The sequence below is a fragment of the Bombina bombina genome, chromosome 9 (genome assembly GCF_027579735.1).
Source record: "Bombina bombina isolate aBomBom1 chromosome 9, aBomBom1.pri, whole genome shotgun sequence".
NCBI lineage: Eukaryota > Metazoa > Chordata > Amphibia > Anura > Bombinatoridae > Bombina > Bombina bombina.
In genome coordinates, this window is record NC_069507.1 from 1609326 (window position 1) to 1629804 (window position 20479).

At 39.6% G+C, this 20479-nt stretch overlaps 1 protein-coding gene across 1 annotated transcript in view; it reads right to left on the bottom strand.

Annotated features, from left to right (window-relative positions):
* HERC4 (HECT and RLD domain containing E3 ubiquitin protein ligase 4) overlaps positions 1–20479 on the bottom strand; it is a gene marked incomplete at its 5' end in the record, with an annotated part of 748563 nt that overhangs the window by 369282 nt on the left and 358802 nt on the right.

Sequence of the window (20479 nt, forward strand, 5' to 3'; positions counted from 1 at the left end):
GTCTCATAAGCCAAACGGATGATGCTTTTCAGCCAAAAGGAAAGAGAAGTCGCCGTAGCCTTTTGACCCCTTGCTTTCCAGAATAGACAACAAACAAAGAAGATGTTTGACAAAAATCTTTGGTTGCCTGCAAATAAAATTTCAAAGCACGAACCACGTCCAAGTTGTGCAACAGACGTTCCTTCTTACAAGAAGGATTAGGACACAGAGAAGGAAAAACAATTTCTTGATTGATATTCCTGTTAGTAACAACCTTAGGTAGGAACCCAGGCTTGGTACGCAAAACCACCTTATCAGCATGGAACACAAGATAAGGAGAGTCACATTGTAATGCAGAAAGTTCAGAAACTCTTCAAGCTGAAGAGATAGCAACTAGGAACAAAACTTTCCAAGATAAAAGCTTAATATCTATGGAATGCATGGGTTCAAACGGAACCCCCTGAAGAACTTTAAGAACGAAATTTAGGCTCCATGCCGGAGCAATAGGTTTAAACACAGGCTTAATTCTAACTAAAGCCTGAACGTCTGGAACATCTGCCAGACGCTTGTGCAACAAAATAGACAGAGCAGATATCTGTCCCTTTAGGGAACTAGCTGATAATCCTTTCTCCAATCCCTCTTGGAGAAAAGACAAAATCCTAGGAATTGTGATTTTACTCCAGGAGAAGCCTTTGTTTTCGCACCAAAAAAGATATTTACGTAATATCTTATGATAAATTTTCCTGGTAACAGGCTTTCGAGCCTGAATCAAGGTATTTATGACTGAATCAGAGAAACCCCGCTTTGATAGAATCAAGCGTTCAATCTCCAAGCAGTCAGTTGCAGAGAAATTAGATTTGGATGCTTGAATGGACCTTGAATCAGAAGGTCCTGTCTCAATGGCAGAGACCATGGTGGAAGGGATGACATGTCCACCAGGTCTGCAAAACAAATCCTGCATGGCCACGCAGGCGCTATCAAAATCACTGATGCTCTCTCCTGTTTTATTCTGTCAATCAGACGTGGAAGGAGAGGGAAAGGTGGAAACACATAAGCCAGGTTGAACGACCAGGGTACTGCTAGATCATCTATCAGTACAGGCTGAGGATCCGTTGACCTGGAGCCATAACGAGGAAGTTTGGCGTTCTGACGAGACGCCATCAGATCCAACTCTGGTGTGCCCCATAGCCGAACCAGCTGAGCAAACACCTCCGGATGGAGTTCCCACTCCCCCGAATGAAAAGTCTGACGACTTAGAAAATCTGCCTCCCAGTTCTCTACACCTGGGATATAGATCGCTGACAGATGGCAAGAGTGAGCCTCTGCCCATTGGATTATCCTTGAGATCTCTATCATCGCTAAGGAACTCTTTGTTCCGCCCTGATGATTGATATAAGCCACAGTTGTGATGTTGTCCGACTGAAACCTGATGAATCTGGCCGAAGCCAGCTGAGGCCATGCCTGGAGAGCATTGAATATCGCTCTTAATTCCAGAATATTTATCGGTAGGAGATCCTCCTCCCGAGTCCACAAACCCTGAGCTTTCAGGGAATTCCAGACTGCAGAGAAAAAGAGTAAAGAAGGTTGGCGCTTACCACCTCTAGGTATCCGTGCTTTCAGGCTGCGTTTGCTTCAGCGTAGGCACACGTCTTCGGTCCGGTAGTGCTTCCTGGAGCCCTGATCCTAACGCCTCCGCTTCCGAGACCAAATGTAGAAAAAGTAGATCCGGGCTAACAGAGATAAGCTCCTCAAAAGTAAACAAATCCTCTAGATCCACTTTAGAGACGAAAGAAAGTAAGAACCTGTCAATATGTAAAAAAGCAGGATCTTTATTGGGTACTTTTAAAAACAAAGATAGAGACAAAGCTCCATTACTTCAAGGTAAAGGCAACAGCTTGACAGACTGCAGACATGTTTCGCGTGTGGCTACACGCTTGTTCACTGCTGTCTGAAAGCTGCACATTCAGCCTCTATTTAAAGGGGCCCTTGTCAATTAAAAACAACACATAAGTTAACCCTTACCTTACTAAATTAATAGACAATACACAAGATAGTAGAAAGTCAATGTCAGTTACAGAGGCCCCTTTCATTACATAACTTAGCAATATAAGATCCTATACACTCTATAAACATGTTAAATACAGTGTTTTTGCAAATGAAGAACTTTACTACAGGTATTATTTTAACTGTTTTATCATTTAGTTAAATGAATACATTTACATCACTCTCCTTGTTAATACCATTAGGATGGCTAGTATTTAATTCAAAGATCCATTTTGCTTCTTTGAAATTAAGTTTATATTCTCTATCTCCCCCTCTTCCTCTTATTTTTTGGTACAAAATCAATTGCCTGTATGGAGAGCAGGGAGGCATCACCCTGGTGCATGGTTTTAAAATGTCTTGAGACAGGGGTATCCCTATCTGGGTCCTCAATGTCTCTTATATGCTCCAAAGCCCTCTCTTTGACAAAGCGTTTGGTTCTACCAACATATTGGATCTGGCACCCCCTACAGGTTAAAAGATAAATGACATATGTAGATTTACAGTTTAATTGAAACTTAATGTCATACTCTCGACCTGTTACTGTGGACTTAAACTTTATGCCTTATTTTACATAATCGCATGTTTTGCACCTTTGTGCTTTACATTTAAAGAAGCCCAATCTATTTGGTAACCAAGTTTTTTTATGTAAAAGGGGTAGATCGGACGGGGCTACCATGTTTCCAATAGTTAGACCTTTTCTTGACACAAATTTACAGCCCTCCCTTGAAATTTCTTCTAAGCCTGAGTCCACAGCTAGAATGGGTAAGCTTTCTTTTATGATATTACAGATTTTATTGAATTCAAGGCTATAAGGGGTACTGAAAACTACTTTGTTCTTTGCTTTCTCTTTGTGTTTATCTCCATATTTGTTTTTATATTTTAACAGATTATCCCTAGGTATTTTATACACTTCTTCCTTTGTGTTTTTTAATAAAGAATCTGGATACCCCCTATCTAGTAACCTGTTTTCCAAAATTTTACACTGAGTTTCATAGTTTATCTCATTTGAACATATTCGTCTAGTTCTCAGGAACTGACCTTTTGGGATCGCCTTCTTAACATGCCCAGGGTGACATGATCTGTAATTTAGAATCGTGTTGCCTCCTGTAGGTTTTCTATATACAGTAGTGTTTATCTTATTTGAACTTGGATCCACCACTAGTTCCAAGTCCAAAAATTTGATGGAGGTTTTGTTTTATTCTGCTGTGAATTTTAAATTCATATCATTAGATTGGGCTTCTTTAAATGTAAAGCACAAAGGTGCAAAACATGCGATTATGTAAAAGAAGGCATAAAGTTTAAGTCCACAGTAACAGGTCGAGAATATGACATTAAGTTTCAATTAAACTGTAAATCTACATATGTCATTTATCTTTTAACCTGTAGGGGGTGCCAGATCCAATATGTTGGTAGAACCAAACGCTTTGTCAAAGACAGGGCTCTGGAGCATATAAGAGACATTGAGGACCCAGATAGGGATACCCCTGTCTCAAGACATTTTAAAACCATGCACCAGGGTGATGCCTCCCTGCTCTCCATACAGGCAATTGATTTTGTACCAAAAAACAAAAGAGGGGGAGATAGAGAATATAAACTTAATTTCAAAGAAGCAAAATGGATCTTTGAATTAAATACTAGCCATCCTAATGGTATTAACAAGGAGAGTGATGTAAATGTATTCATTTAACTAAATGATAAAACAGTTAAAAATAATACCTGTAGTAAAGTTATTCATTTGCAAAAACACTGTATTTAACATGTTTATCTATAGAGTGTATAGGATCTTATATTGCTAAGTTATGTAATGAAAGGGGCCTCTGTAACTGACATTGACTTTCCACTATCTTGTGTATTGTCTATCAATTTAGTAAGGTAAGGGTTAACTTATGTGTTGTTTTTAATTGACAAGGGCCCCTTTAAATAGAGGCTGAATGTGCAGCTTTCAGACCGCAGTGAACAAGCGTGTAGCCACACGCGAAACATGTCTGCAGTCTGTCAAGCTGTAGCCTTTACCTTGAAGTAATGGAGCTTGGTCTCTATCTTTGTTTTTAAGTACCCAATAAAGATCCTGCTTTTTTACATATTGACAGGTTCTTACTTTCTTTCGTCTCTGAAGTGGATCTAGAGGATTTGTTTAATTCCAGACTGCACCCCAGCCCAGAAGACTGGCGTCTGTCGTCACTATAACCCATTCTGGCCTGCGGAAACAGATTTCCTGGGACAGATGATCCTGTGACAACCACCAAAGAAGAGAGTCTCTGGTCTCTTGATCCAGATTTATCTGAGGAGATAAATCCACATAATCCCCATTCCACTGATTGTGCATAGTTGCAGTGGTCTGAGATGCAAGCGAGCAAACAGAACTATGTCCATTGCCGCTACCATTAGTCCGATTACCTCCATACACTGAGCCACTGTCGGCCGAGGAATGGAATGAAGAGCTCGGCAGGTGGACAAAATCTTTGATTTCCTGACCTCCGTCAGAAATATTTTCATGTCCACCGAGTCTATCAGAGTCCCTAGAAATGAAACTCTTGTGAGGGGGAAAGAGAACTCTTTTTACGTTCACTTTCCACCCGTGAGACCTTAGAAAGGCCAACACTAAGTCCGTGTGAGACTTGGCTAGTTGGAAGGACGAAGTTTGAATTAGAATGTCGTCTAGATAAGGCGCCACTGCTATGTCCCGTGGCCTTAGAACCGCCAGAAGGGACCCTAGCACCTTCGTGAAGATTTGCAGCGCCGTGGCCAACCCGAAAGGAAGAGCCACAAACTGATAATGCTTGTCCAGAAAGGCGAACCTGAGGAACTGGTGATGATCTTTGTGGATAGGAATGTGCAGATACGCATCCTTTAAGTCCACAGTGGTCATATATTGACCCTCCTGGATCAATGGTAAGATAGTCCGAATGGTCTCCATCTTGAAAGATGGAACTCTTAGGAATTGGTTTAGGATCTTGAGATCCAGAATTGATCTGAAGGTTCCCTCCTTTTTGGGAACAATAAACAGATTGGAGTAGAACCCCTGCCCCTGTTCTGCTTTTGGAACTGTGCAGATCACTCCCATGGTAAAAAGGTCTTCTACACAGCGTAAGAACGCCTCTCTTTTTGTCGGGTTTACAGACAATTGAGAAAGATGGAACCTCCCCCTTGGAGGGGAATCCTTGAAATCTAGAAGGTATCCCTGGGTTACAATTTCTACTGCCCAGGAATCCTGAACGTCTCTTGCCCAGGCCTGAGCAAAGAGAGAGAGTCTGCCCCCTACTAGATCCGGTCCTGGATCGGGGGCTACCCCTTCATGCTGACTTAGTGGCAGCAGCAGGCTTTTGGGCCTGTTTACCCTTGTTCCAAGCCTGATTAGGTCTCTAGGTTGGCTTGAGCAAAGTTCCCCTCTTGCTTTGCAGCAGGGGAAGAGGTAGAGGGACCACTCTTGAAGTTTCGAAAGGAACGAAAATTATTTTGTTTGGTCCTTGTCTTATTTGACTTATCCTGAGGGAGGGTATGACCCTTCCCTCCAGTAATGTCTGAAATGATCTCTTTCAATGCAGGCCCGAATAGGGTCTTACCTTTGAAAGGGATGGACAAAAGCTTAGATTTAGATGACACATCAGCTGACCAGGACTTAAGCCATAACGCTCTACGCACTAAAATGGCAAAACCTGAATTCTTAGCCGCTAATTTAGCAAGATGAAAAGCGGCATCTGTAATAAAAGAATTAGCCAACTTAAGAGCCTTAATTCTGTCCAAAATATCATCTAGTGGGGTCTCCATCTGAAGAGCCTCTTCTAGAGCCTCAAACCAAAAGTCAGCTGCAGTGGTTACAGGAAAAATGCATGCTATAGGTTGAAGAAGAAAACCTTGATGAACAAAAAATTTCTTTAGGAGACCCTCTAATTTTTTATCCATAGGATCAATGAAAGGACAACTGTTTTCAATAGGTATAGTTGTACGCTTAGCCAGGGTAGAAATAGCTCCCTCCACCTTAGGGACCGTCTGCCATGAGTCCTTTATGGTGTCAGAAATGGGAAACATTTTCTTATAAACAGGAGGGGGAGAGAACGGAATACCTGGTTTATCCCACTCCTTAGTAACAATGTCCGAAATCCTCTTAGGGACCGGAAAAACATCAGCGTAAACAGGTACCTCTAAATATTTGTCCATTTTACACAATTTCTCTGAACTACAATAGGGTCACAATCATCCAGAGTAGCCAAAACTTCCCTGAGAAAAAGCAACAAGAAAGAGGCGCCAATGGTGCAGATCAATGGGGGTTTTTTGTATACCAAACGTATGTGAACACTAGGTACTCACAATATGAGAAGGCACTCAGTTGTGCCGGTAGACACAGGCTGGGTTTTAACAGCAATCCAGCTGGCTGAACAAGGAAGCAGCTCTCTATCAGCATCCAGTAGGAGGAGATCTAAAAAGTGAAAGCAGGGATAGAGGCGCCAATGGTGCAGGTAAATGGTGGTACAGATAGCAGTAATAGCCCAGTATACACAGGGTACTCACATTTATTGAAGGCACTCACTTGTACCTATAGAGACGGGCTGGAATTTAGCAGCAATCCTGCTGGCTGATCCAGGGTGAGCTGGCTGGTTCGTGGGTGTTAGAGTGCAGATACTCTAAAGTAGCATAGCAAGGCAGTACCATATATAACACTGAGAGTGGGTTTATATAAAAAAAATGAATTTATTTAAAACATATAAAAAGGTTTACCACTCATCATAGTGTTAAAAAACGTTTCTCAGTTAAAACTGTTTCCTCAGGCATGTTTCTAAACAAATTTTTACTCCTTATATAGGGCTATGCTACTAAACAACACCCACACCCCACCCCCAACAGTTGGCATGACACAGACCAATCAGTATCCCTCATTCAAAATGGATCCACCCCTGTGATGATATAATCATATAAATACTTAGATAAGGATGTAGTTACTTATAATATATATAGATGACCTTACTGCTTCTTAAATTGTGTGTATATGTATATGTATATGTATATAAATAAAACTTCCCTGAGCAATAAGCGGAGGTGCTCTAGCTTAAATTTAAATGCCGTTATAGCTGAATCTGTTTGAGGGAACTTCTTTCCTGAATCAGAAATATCTCCCTCAGACAGCAAATCCCTCATCCCTACTTCAGAACATTGTGAGCGAATATCGGATACGGCTACTAAAGTGTCAGAAGGCTCAGCATTTGTTCTTAACCCAGAGCTACTGCGCTTCCCTTGCAACCCAGGCAGCTTAGATAAAACCTCTGTGAGGGTAGTATTCATAACTGAAGCCATATCTTGCAAGGTGAAAGAATTAGACGCACTAGAAGTACTTGGCGTCGCTTGTGTGGGCGTTACTGGTTGTGACACTTGGGTTGAACTAGATGGCAAAACCTGATTTCCTTCTGTCTGAGAATCATCTAATGCCAAACTTTTACAAGTCAAAATATGCTGTTTGCAATTTATAGACATATCAGTACAAGTGGGACACATTTTAAGAGGGGGTTCCACAATGTCTTCTAACCAAATTGAACAATGAGTTTCCTCAGTGTCAGACATGTTTAACAGACTAGTAATAAAGCAAGCAAGCTTGGAAAACACTTTATTTAATGAAAAAAACACAATTTGCAAAAACGGTACTGTGCCTTTAAGAGAAAAAAAAAGGCATACACAAACTGCAAAACAGGTTAAAATTGCTTCAATTTTTCTGAAGTTTTAACAGTGTACCCACTAAGCTTTAGAAGGATTGGACCACAAGTTAATAAGCAATAAACCCCCAAATGAAAAAAAAACGGATTGAAATATGTCTAAAACCGGTTAAAACCACTGCAGCACCTTGCCACAGCTCTGCTGTGGCCCTACCTGCCCTTAGGAAGCGATAATATGGGTTTTAAAGCTTCAATTAGTCCCTCAGAAGACTCTCAGGACCTCAGGAGAAGTTGCTTGCTGCTTGTAACTGTAGGCCCCGCCCACCTCACTCGATGTTGCTGGGGCCTACACAAAACTAACAAAGCCTGCCTAAAAGCCATGTGGGTTATAAACAACCCCAAAGAACCCTCAAGCAAATGTCCCATAAAACAGGAAACGTTACTCCCAGACACAAAAATGTGTGTCCCAAATTCACATAACAAACTTAGTGCCCACAAAAAATTAACCCTTTATGCAAGCTAGTAAAAACCTCTGATAACACTAGGATTACTGCTTCCCCTTCCCCTAATGGGGACACTGTCAGCCTTTCTGAGTTAACACAGTCTCTGCAGAAAATATGACTGAACATACCTCATTGCTGTATAGCAAGAAACCGTTCCTCACACTGAAGTTTTCCTGTACTCCTCAGCTTCTGTGGGAACAGCAGTGGACCTGAGTTACAAATGCTAAGATCATCATCCTCCAGGCAGAAATCTTCATCTATGTCCTGCCTGAGAGTAAATAGTACAACACCGGTACCATTTAAAAAAAAAACCTCTTGATTGTAGTTATAATTAAACTAACAGCTTAACACCTCTTTCACTTTACCCTTCCTGCTTAGAGCCGGCAAAGAGAATGACTGGAGGGTGGAGTTAAGGGGGGAGCTATATAGACAGCTCTGCCGTGGTGCTCTCTTCGCTACTTCCTGTCAGGAAGGACAATATCCACAAGTTAGGATGAATCCGTGGACTCGTTACATCATGCAAAAGAAATATGACTGAACATACCTCATTGCTGTATAGCAAGAAACCGTTCCTCACACTGAAGTTTTCCTGTACTCAGCTTCTGTGGGAACAGCAGTGGACCTTAGTTACAAATGCTAAGATCATAATCCTCCAGGCAGAAATCTTCATCTATGTCCTGCCTGAGAGTAAATAGTACAACACCGGTACCATTTAAAAAAAAAACCTCTTGATTGTAGTTAAAATTAAACTAACAGCTTAACACCTCTTTCACTTTACCCTTCCCGCTTAGAGCCGGCAAAGAAAATGACTGGAGGGTGGAGTTAAGGGGGGAGCTATATAGACAGCTCTGCTGTGGTGCTCTCTTTGCCCCTTCCTGTTAGGAAGGATAATATCCCACAAGTAAGGATGAATCCGTGGACTCGGTACATCATGCAAAAGAAAATTGATATTATTTTTGTAATACATATTTTTTACCATAGGAATGAGTTAGTTGATTACTTCAGTAAGTTCTCCCCCAAGGACACCACATTTCTCATTCAGTGGACATAAAAAGTCCTATCTACTTTACAGCAGACAAAAACCTGAACTCTTTTCCATTAGATTTCCCATAATGCAACCCTCCCTCTCACACAGCTGATTTATCTCATTGATTATAAATCTTTTCAAACTCCTCCCCTGAGGTGAAACTATTTTTACAACAACAAATAGCAAAAGATCCAACAAAGTAAAGCGAAAGGGATAAATGATCTCCCAACTGACTGAGTTCTGCGTTAGCCGTCCAAACCAGCGTTAGGGGGTCCTAATGCTGGTTTTTGCCGCCCGCTGGTATTTAGAGTCAGTCAGGAAAGGGTCTAACGCTCACTTTCCAGCCGCGACTTTTCCATACCGCAGACCCTTTACGTCAATTGCGTATCCTATCTTTTCAATGGGATCTTTCTAACGCCGGTATTTAGAGTCTTGGCTGAAGTGAGCGTTAGAACTCTAACGACAAGACTCCAGCCGCAGAAAAAAACCAGGAGTTAAGAGCTTTCTGGGCTAATGCCGATTCATAAAGCTTTTAACTACTGTGCTCTAAAGTACACTAACACCCATAAACTACCTATGTACCCCTAAAGCGAGGTCCCCCCACATCGCCGCCACTCTAATTAAATTTTTTAACCCCCAATCTGCCGACCGCACACCGCCGCAACCTACATTAATCCCTATGTACCCCTAATCTGCTGCCCCTAACATCGCCAACACCTATATTATATTTATTACCCCCTAATCTGCCCCCCCCAACTTCGCCGCTACCTTACCTACACTTATTAACCCCTAATCTGCCGACCGGACCTCGCCGCTACTCTAATAAATGTATTAACCCCTAAAGCTAAGTCTAACCCTAACACCCCCCTAAGTAAAATATAATTTAAATCTAACGTAATAAAATTAATAAATTAATTAAATAAATTAATCCTATTTAAAGCTAAATACTTACCTGTAAAATAAACCCTAATATAGCTACAATATAACGAATAATTAAATTGTAGCTATTTTAGGATTTATATTTATTTTACAGGCAACTTTGTATTTATTTTAACTAAGTACAATAGCTATTAAATAGTTAATAACTATTTAATAGCTACCTAGTTAAAATAATTACAAAATTACCTGTAAAATAAATCCTAACCTAAGTTACAATTAAACCTAACACTACACTATCAATAAATTAATTAAATAAACTACCTACAATTATCTACAATTAAATCAACTAAACTAAATTACAAAAACAAACAAACACTAAATTACAAAAAAACCCCACTAAATTACAAAAAATAAAAAAAAGATTACAAGAATTTTAAACTAATTACACCTACTCTAAGCCCCCTAAAAAAATAACAAAGCCCCCCAAAATAAAAAAATGCCCTACCCTATTCTAAAATAAAAAGTTTACAGCTCTTTTACCTTACCAGCCCTTAAAAGGGCCTTTTGCGGGGCATGCCCCAAAGAATTCAGCTCTTTTGCCTGTAAAAAAACATACAATACCCCCCCCAACATTACAACCCACCACCCACATACCCCTAATCTAACCCAAATCCCCCTTAAAAAACCTAACACTAAGCCTCTGAAGATCTCTCTACCTTATCTTCACCATGCCGGGTATCACCGATCCGTCCAGAAGAGGCTCCGAAGTCTTCATTCTATCCGGCAAGAAGAGATCCAGAAGAGGTCCAGAAGAGGCTCCGAAGTTTTCATCCTATCCGGCAAGAAGAGGACATCCAGACCGGTAGACATGTTCATCCAGGCGGCGTCTTCTATCTTCATCCATCCGGCGCGGAGCGGGACCATCTTGAAGCAGCCGACGCGGATCCATCCTCTTCTTCCGGCGACTCCCGACGAATGAAGGTTCCTTTAAGGGACGTCATCCAAGAAGGCGTCCCTCAAATTCCGATTGGCTGATAGGATTCTATCAGCCAATTGGAATTAAGGTAGGAAAAATCTGATTGGCTGATTGAATCAGCCAATCAGATTCAAGTTCAATCAGATTGGCTGATTCAATCAGCCAATCAGATTTTTCCTACCTTAATTCCGATTGGCTGATAGAATCCTATCAGCCAATCGGAACTCGAGGGACGCCATCTTGGATGACGTCCCTTAAAGGAACCTTCATTCGTCGGGAGTCGTCGGAAGAAGAGGACGGATCCGCGTCGGCTGCTTCAAGATGGTCCCGCTCCATGCCGGAAGGATGAAGATAGAAGACGCCGCCTGGATGAACATGTCTACCGGTCCGGATGTCCTCTTCTTGCCGGATAGGATGAAGACTTCGGAGCCTCTTCTGGACCTCTTTTTGCCGGATAGGATGAAGACTTCGGAGCCTCTTCTGGACGGATCGGTGATACCCAGTGTGGTGAAGATAAGGTAGAGAGATCTTCAGGGGCTTAGTGTTAGGTTTTTTAAGGGGGGTTTGGGTTAGAGTAGGGGTATGTGGGTGGTGGGTTGTAATGTTGGGGGGGGGTATTGTATGTTTTTTTACAGGCAAAAGAGCTGAATTCTTTGGGGCATGCCCCGCAAAAGGCCCTTTTAAGGGCTGGTAAGGTAAAAGAGCTGTAAACTTTTTATTTTAGAATAGGGAAGGGCATTTTTTTTATTTTGGGGGCTTTGTTATTTTTTTAGGGGGCTTAGAGTAGGTGTAATTAGTTTAAAATTCTTGTAATCTTTTTTTATTTTTTGTAATTTAGTGTTTTTTTTTTTGTTGTAATTTAGTTTAGTTGATTTAATTGTCGATAATTGTAGGTAGTTTATTTAATTAATTTATTGATAGTGTAGTGTTAGGTTTAATTGTAACTTAGGTTAGGATTTATTTTACCGGTAATAATTTTGTAATTATTTTAACTAGGTAGCTATTAAATAGTTCTTAACTATTTAATAGCTATTGTACCTAGTTAAAATAAATACAAAGTTGCCTGTAAAATAAATATAAATCCTAAAATAGCTACAATATAATTATTATTTATATTGTAGCTATATTAGGGTTTATTTTACAGGTAAGTATTTAGCTTTAAATAGGAATAATTTATTTAAAAAGATTTATTTTATTTTGTTAGATTTAAATTATATTTAAGTTAGGGGAGTGTTAGGGTTAGACTTAGCTTTAGGGGTTAATACATTTATTAGAGAAGTGGCGAGGTCCGGCCATCAGATTAGGGGTTAATAAGTGTAGGTAAGGTAGCGGCCACGTTTGGGGCGGCAGATTAGGGGTTAATAAATATAATATAGGGGTCGGCGATGTTAGGGGCAGAAGATTAGGGGTACATAGCTATAATGTAGGTTGCGGCGGTGTCCGGAGCGGCAGATTAGGGGTTAAAAGTGTAATGCAGGGGTCAGCGATAGCGGGGGCGGCATATTAGGGGTTAATATGTAAGGTTAGGGGTGTTTAGACTCGGGGTTCATGTTAGGTGCAGACTTAGGAAGTCTTTCCCCATAGGAAACAATGGGGCTGCGTTAGGAGCTGAACGCTGCTTTTTTGCAGGTGTTAGGTTTTTTTTCAGCTCAAACTGCCCCATTGTTTCCTATGGGGGAATCATGCACGAGCACGTTTTTGAAGCTGGCCGCGTCCGTAAGCAACGCTGGTATTGAGAGTTGAAGTGGTGGTAAATATGCCTGTACGCTCCTTTTTTGGAGCCTAACGCAGCCCTTCAGAGAACTCTTAATACCAGCGTTATTTAAAAGGTGCGGGGGGAAAAAAACATGCGTAGCTAACGCACCCCTTCTAACGCAAAACTCTAAATCTAGGTGTAAGAGAGGTAAGCAGTCAGGAGTGTGCTTCGAGCATATGGCAATATATAAATTCAGAGAAAAACCCTATTAAGGAGATAGGGAAAAAATGCTCTTTCTGCACGACACAACATTAAAATATAACTTGTGATTACATAAAATGACAGCTTCAATAATGGTGCGAATAAACTATTGTAGCATTACAAACACAACTCTGTGGGAGAGACTTGTTACATTCACAACAATGTTGCTGGGCCCTGTATTTATCTGGATGTGTAATATAATGGAAGGAAAAGGGGTACCAATACTTTGTGAAGGAGAACCTCTATTTAGGATCAGTATCCTGTATCACTTGATTATATTATAGTACCCTTCCCATCCTTCCCCCCACACCAGATCAGCTGGCAACCGTGTTAGGGGCATCCGTTTTACCTTTTAATAGCACTATGTTGGTTAAGATTATTTGAAAAACGTATTTAACTTAAAAAATATTGTTGCTAAAACGTTGCTGATCTGGTGTGAGGGAAAGGATGGGAAGGGTACTATAATATAATAAAGTGATTACCCTAATATAGGGCAATACAGGATACTGATCCTAAATAGAGGTTCTCCTTAAAGTATCGTTACCCCTTTTTCTTCCATTATATTACCCATCAGGATAAATACAGGGCCCAGCAACATTGTTGCGAATGTAACAAGTCTCTCCCACGGAGTTGTGTTTACTTTTCATCTGGCACGCTACAATAGTTTATTCGCACCATTATTGAAGCTATTTTATGTAATCACAAGTAAAAGTTATATTTTAATGTTGTGCAGAAAGAACATTCTTTTCCCTATCTCCTTAATAGGTTTTTCTCTGAATTTGTGAAACTATTTTTAGCCTGACTTATTCTTTGCATTTACACATCATCTTAGAGTTATCCAACAAAAAAATTTACCTTGTTTTCTTCAGCAGACCGAGCACTATTAGCTTTAATTTGAAGAAATACCAAAAAATTTCAAAAATCCCGCCTTAAAGTATGCATAGTGTTTTTTGTTGTATCATTTCTGTAGCATACATAGTAACTACTAGAACTCATACCTTAAGGAAGGTAAACTTTGATGAATAAAAACCTGTTTTTTAAAAATACTATTAAAAACTGGGGCACTTTCATTCATCAAAGTTTACAAATCAGCCGTTTTGATTAAAAACTTACCTCTCTTCTTTTCACAGCCAGAGCAGCTTCCCCCACACGGAGATCCTCTCTTCACACGTCAGCAATGACTAATCCGGCTTCCTCCAATAACGCTTTTCCCCCCAGGGTAGTCATTGCCTGAGGCCATGCCATGATTGGAGGAAGCCGGATTGTAAACTTTGATGAATGAAAGTGCCCCTGTTTTTAATCGTATTTTTAAAAACCGGGCTTTCATTCATCAAAGTTTACCTTCACTTTAATATTACAAAAACTTTATGGTTCCACATTTAGTATCAGTTTAAGTTCCCAAAATGCCAAAAACATAATTTATGTAAGAACTTACCTGATAAATTCATTTCTTTCATATTAGCAAGAGTCCATGAGCTAGTGACGTATGGGATATACATTCCTACCAGGAGGGGCAAAGTTTCCCAAGCCTCAAAATGCCTATAAATACACCCCTCACGACACCCACAAATCAGTTTAACGAATAGCCAAGAAGTGGGGTGATAAGAAAAAAGTGCGAAAGCATAAAAAACAAGGAATTGGAATAATTGTGCTTTATACAAAAAAATCATAACCACCACAAAAAAGGGTGGGCCTCATGGACTCTTGCTAATATGAAAGAAATTAATTTATCAGGTAAGTTCTTACATAAATTATGTTTTCTTTCATGTAATTAGCAAGAGTCCATGAGCTAGTGACGTATGGGATAATGACTACCCAAGATGTGGATCTTCCACGCAAGAGTCACTAGAGAGGGAGGGATAAAATAAAGACAGCCAATTCCGCTGAAAAATAATCCACACCCAAAATAAAGTTTAAATCTTATAATGAAGAAAACTGAAATTATAAGCAGAAGAATCAAACTGAAACAGCTGCCTGAAGTATTTTTCTACCAAAAACTGCTTCAGAAGAAGAATACACATCAAAATGGTAGAATTTAGTAAAAGTATGCAAAGAAGACCAAGTTGCTGCTTTGCAAATCTGATCAATCGAAGCTTCATTCCTTAAACGACCAGGAAGTAGAAACTGACCTAGTAGAATGAGCTGTAATCCTTTGAGGCGGAGATTTACCCGACTCGACATAAGCATGATGAATTAAAGATTTCAACCAAGATGCCAAAGAAATGGCCTTCTGACCTTTCCTAGAACCGGAAAAGATAACAAATAGACTAGAAGTCTTTAGGAAATTCTTAGTAGCTTCAACATAATATTTCAAAGCTCTAACTACATCCAAAAAAATGCAAAGATCTCTCCTTAGAATTCTTAGGATTAGGACATAATGAAGGAACCACAATTTCTCTACTAATGTTGTTAGAATTCACAACCTTAGGTAAAAATTTAAAAGAAGTTCACAACACCGCCTTATCCTGATGAAAAATCAGAAAAGGAGACTCACAAGAAAGAGCAGATAATTCAGAAACTCTTCTAGCAGACGAGATGGCCAAAAGAAACAAAACTTTCCAAGAAAGTAATTTAATGTCCAGTGAATGCATAGGTTCAAACGGAGGAGCTTGAAGAGCCCCCAGAACCAAATTCAAACTCCAAGGAGGAGAAATTGACTTAATAACAGGTTTTATACGAACCAAAGCTTGTACAAAACAATGAATATCAGGAAGAATAGCAATCCTTCTGTGAAAAAGAACAGAAAGAGCAGAGATTTGTCCTTTCAAGGAACTTGCAGGCAAACCTTTATCCAAACCATCCTGAAGAAACTGTAAAATTCTCGGAATTCTAAAAGAATGCCAGGAAAAATGATGAGAAAGACACCAAGAAATGTAAGTCTTCCAGACTCGATAATATATCTTCCTAGATACAGATTTACGAGCCTGAAACATAGTATTAATCACAGAGTCAGAGAAACCTCTTTGACTAAGAATCAAGCGTTCAATCTCCATACTTTTAAATTTAAGGATTTGAGATCCTGATGGTAAAAAAGGACCTTGTGACAGAAGGTCTGGTCTTAACGGAAGAGTCCACGGTTGGCAAGAAGCCATGCGGACAAGATCCGCATACCAAAACCTGTGAGGCCATGCTGGAGCCACCAGCAGAAAAAAACGAGCATTCCTTCAGAATCTTGGAGATTACTCTTGGAAGAAGAACTAGAGGCGGAAAGATATAGGCAGGATGATACTTCCAACGAAGTGACAATGCATCCACTGCTTCCGCCTGAGGATCCCTGGATCTGGACAGATACCTGGGAAGTTTCTTGTTTAGATGAGAAGCCATCAGATCTATTTCTGGAAGTCCCCATATTTGAACAATCTGAAGAAACACCTCTGGGTGAAGAGACCACTCGCCCGGATGTAACGTTTGGCGACTGAGATAATCCGCTTCCCAATTGTCTATACCTGGGATATGAACCGCAGAGATTAGACAGGAGCTGGATTCCGCCCATACCAGTATTCGAGATACTTCTTTCATAGCCAGAGGACTGTGAGTCCCTCCTTGATGATTGATATATGCCACAGTTGTGACATTGTCTGCCTGAAAACAAATGAACGATTCTCTCTTTAGAAGAGGCCATGACTGAAGAGCTCTGAAAATTGCACGGAGTTCCAAAATATTGATTGGTAATCTCAACCCTTGAGATTTCCCAAACCCCTTGTGCTGTCAGAAACCCCCATACAGCTCCCCAACCTGTCAGACTTGTATCTGTTGAGATCACAGTCCAGGTTGGAAGAAAAAAAGAAGCCCCCTGAACTAAACGATGGTGGTCTGTACCACGTCAGAGGGTGTCGAACAATCGGTTTTAAAGATATTAAATGAGATATCTTTGTATAATCCTGGCACCACTGGTTCAGCATACAGAGCTGAAGAGGTCGCATGTGAAAATGAGCAAAGGGGAACACGTCCAATGCAGCAGTCATAAGAACCTAGAATTTCCATGCATAAGGCTACCGAAGGGAATGATTGAGACAGAAGGTTTCGATAAGCTGAAACCAATTTCAGACGTCTCTTGTCCAACAGAGACAGAGTCATGGACACTGAATCTATCCGGAAATCTAAAAAAGATTACTCTTGTCTGAGGAATCAACAAACTTTTTGGTTAATTGATCCTCCAACCATGTTCTTGAAGAAACAACACTCATAAAAAGCTGGAAAGAATATTTCCATTGAAAATGAGCAAAGGGAATTGAATCCAATGCTGTTAAAACTTCTATGCATATATAGCAACTGAAGGAAATAATAGAGACTATAGGTACCGACAGACGGAACCCAATACAAATTGTCCCTTGTCTGATAGAGACAAAGATAGTGACATAAACCATCTGGAAACCTAAAAAAGGTGACCCTTGCGTGAGGAATTAAGAGCTTTTGAAAAAAAAAGATCCTCTAACTATGTCCTGAAGAGCAAGTGAAACACATGAGATTCCGCATCCTCAGGAAATAATCTGAATGAAAACAGAAAAATGAAGAATATGCATTAATTGTATCTAATGAAAACAAATAATGCTATCAATGACCATAAAAAGGCAGAATAGTTTGAATAAAACTCCAAAACCCAGTTCCTAGAAAAGGAACTGGAAGAAATACCCCAGAAGATTCCAGGTCTGAGCAGCGCTTGAACCCCATGGGTACCCAGCCATGCTTCAACAGTATCCAAAATATATAGGACAGAAACACACTGAAAGAAAGTGTTAGCCTTACTGGAATAAAATCAAAGAAATTTGGACAAAATAGAACCAAATAAATTTCAAAGAAGTCTTAGCCTGCCCCTTACCAGCCAAGCTGGAATACGGCACGTACATCGCAATATTAGGGAGTTGATTTTGAACCCCAATTATAAACATGTTACTTGGGAAAGAACTCAGGAATTCGTTCCTTAATAAGAACAAACAAACTAGTATAAGCTTAAAGTTTTAGTCTTAGAACTCAATCTTGAAGCCCATAGTAACAGTTAAGAATTGAATCCAATTATAATTGATTATCTTAGAACAAAAGAAATATGGATTTTCTTTTTTTTTTTTTTTTTAAAAATCACAAAATTCTTCTAGCTAAAATAGCTAAAGACATAGATTAACCCTCATTTGCGAATATATTCAATAAAATGAAGACACAAATGAAATCATTAGCATGATAGTCCAGTTTAAAGGACCAGTCAAAACAGAGGACTTGCAAAATGCAAAACAACAAGACAAATGCAACAGCACCCAGTCTAGTAAATGTTGTCCCTTTAACAATGCTAAAATAAATCATAATCTGATACTTAATCTTAAAGTAAACAGAAAAAATGAAGCAATTGCAATATCACAGGACCAAGAAAAGTACCTGAAACTAAACAATTTTCCATAAATAAGATACAACTATATAAAGGAAAATAAATACTATTTTGCTATAAAAACAATAGCATAATTAGTAGGACTAGAGATAGCTCCAATAAATTGGAGAACCCTCCAAATTGAATTTAACTGCTGACAAAGAATATAGTTTAAAATAAAAGAAAATTCTTAGCCTATTCCATTCCCTAGTATGGGGAATTGGAAAGAAAACCTCTGAAATCACAGAAGAATAAAAAGGCAGAAATAGTGTCAGCTAGTCTTAAAGAACTAGTTACCTTAATATCCAAAATAATCAACACCTCTTCAACAAAGAACAAATGTACTTTAATAATAAAAAAAATATATAAAAAAGTAGATTTGTTAGTGTCAATATCTGATGAAGAGAATTTCTGAAAGAGAAAAAAACATCATCAGAGAAGGATAAATCAGTATGTTGTTGGTCATTTGAAACTTCAATAATTAAAAAAGTAGTGAAAAAGACCTAAAAAATTGTATTAGAAGGCACGAAGTCAGACAAAGCCTTAATCAGAAAAAATATTTCTTATAAATCTTCTAAACATTTCTTGTACTTAAGAATGGAAATGTATAAAGCATAAATACTAATGGAATCTGCATGTAAAAGTATATCATAATAACTTATTACAAACCATAGCTAAAGATAAACATTTATAACATTTAAAATAAATGAACTTAGCTTTGGTAGAACTGAAACTGAGTTAAGCATTTTTCCAGAAGTGGCTTCTGACTCAGGGTCAATCGGAGACATCTTGCAATATGTAATAGAAAAAACAACATATAAAGCAAAATTGATCAAATTCCTTAAATGACAGTTTCAGGAATGGGAAAAAATGCCAGTCAACAAGCTTCTAGCAACCAGAAGCAATAAATAATAAGACTTAAATAATGTGGAGACAATAGTGACGCCCATATTTTTTAGCGCTAAAAAAGACGCCCACATTATTTGGCGCCTAAATGCTTTTGGCGCCAAAAATGACGCCACATCCGGAATGCCGACACTTTTGGCGCAAAAAAACGTCAAAAAAATGACGCAACTTCCGGCGACACGTATGACGCCGGAAACAGAAAAAATGTTTGCGCCAAAAAACAGAATTTATGTTTACCTGATAAATTACTTTCTCCAACGGTGTGTCCGGTCCACGGCGTCATCCTTACTTGTGGGATATTCTCTTCCCCAACAGGAAATGGCAAAGAGTCCAGCAAAGCTGGTCACATGATCCCTCCTAGGCTCCGCCTTCCCCAGTCATTCGACCGACGTAAAGGAGGAAAATTTGCATAGGAGAAACCATATGATACCGTGGTGACTGTAGTTAAAGAAAATAAATTATCAGACCTGATTAAAAAACCAGGGCGGGCCGTGGACCGGACACACCGTTGGAGAAAGTAATTTATCAGGTAAACATAAATTCTGTTTTCTCCAACATAGGTGTGTCCGGTCCACGGCGTCATCCTTACTTGTGGGAACCAATACCAAAGCTTTAGGACACGGATGAAGGGAGGGAGCAAATCAGGTCACCTAGATGGAAGGCACCACGGCTTGCAAAACCTTTCTCCCAAAAATAGCCTCAGAAGAAGCAAAAGTATCAAACTTGTAAAATTTAGTAAAAGTGTGCAGTGAAGACCAAGTCGCTGCCTTACATATCTGATCAACAGAAGCCTCGTTCTTGAAGGCCCATGTGGAAGCCACAGCCCTAGTGGAATGAGCTGTGATTCTGTCAGGAGGCTGCCGTCCGGCAGTCTCGTAAGCCAATCTGATGATGCTTTTAATCCAAAAAGAGAGAGAGGTAGAAGTTGCTTTTTGACCTCTCCTTTTACCAGAATAAAGAACAAACAAGGAAGATGTTTGTCTAAAATCCTTTGTAGCATCTAAATAGAATTTTAGAGCACGAACAACATCCAAATTGTGCAACAGACGTTCCTTCTTTGAAACTGGATTCGGACACAAAGAAGGTACGACTATCTCCTGGTTAATGTTTTTGTTAGAAACAACTTTCGGAAGAAAACCAGGTTTAGTACGTAAAACCACCTTATCTGCATGGAACACCAGATAAGGAGGAGAACACTGCAGAGCAGATAA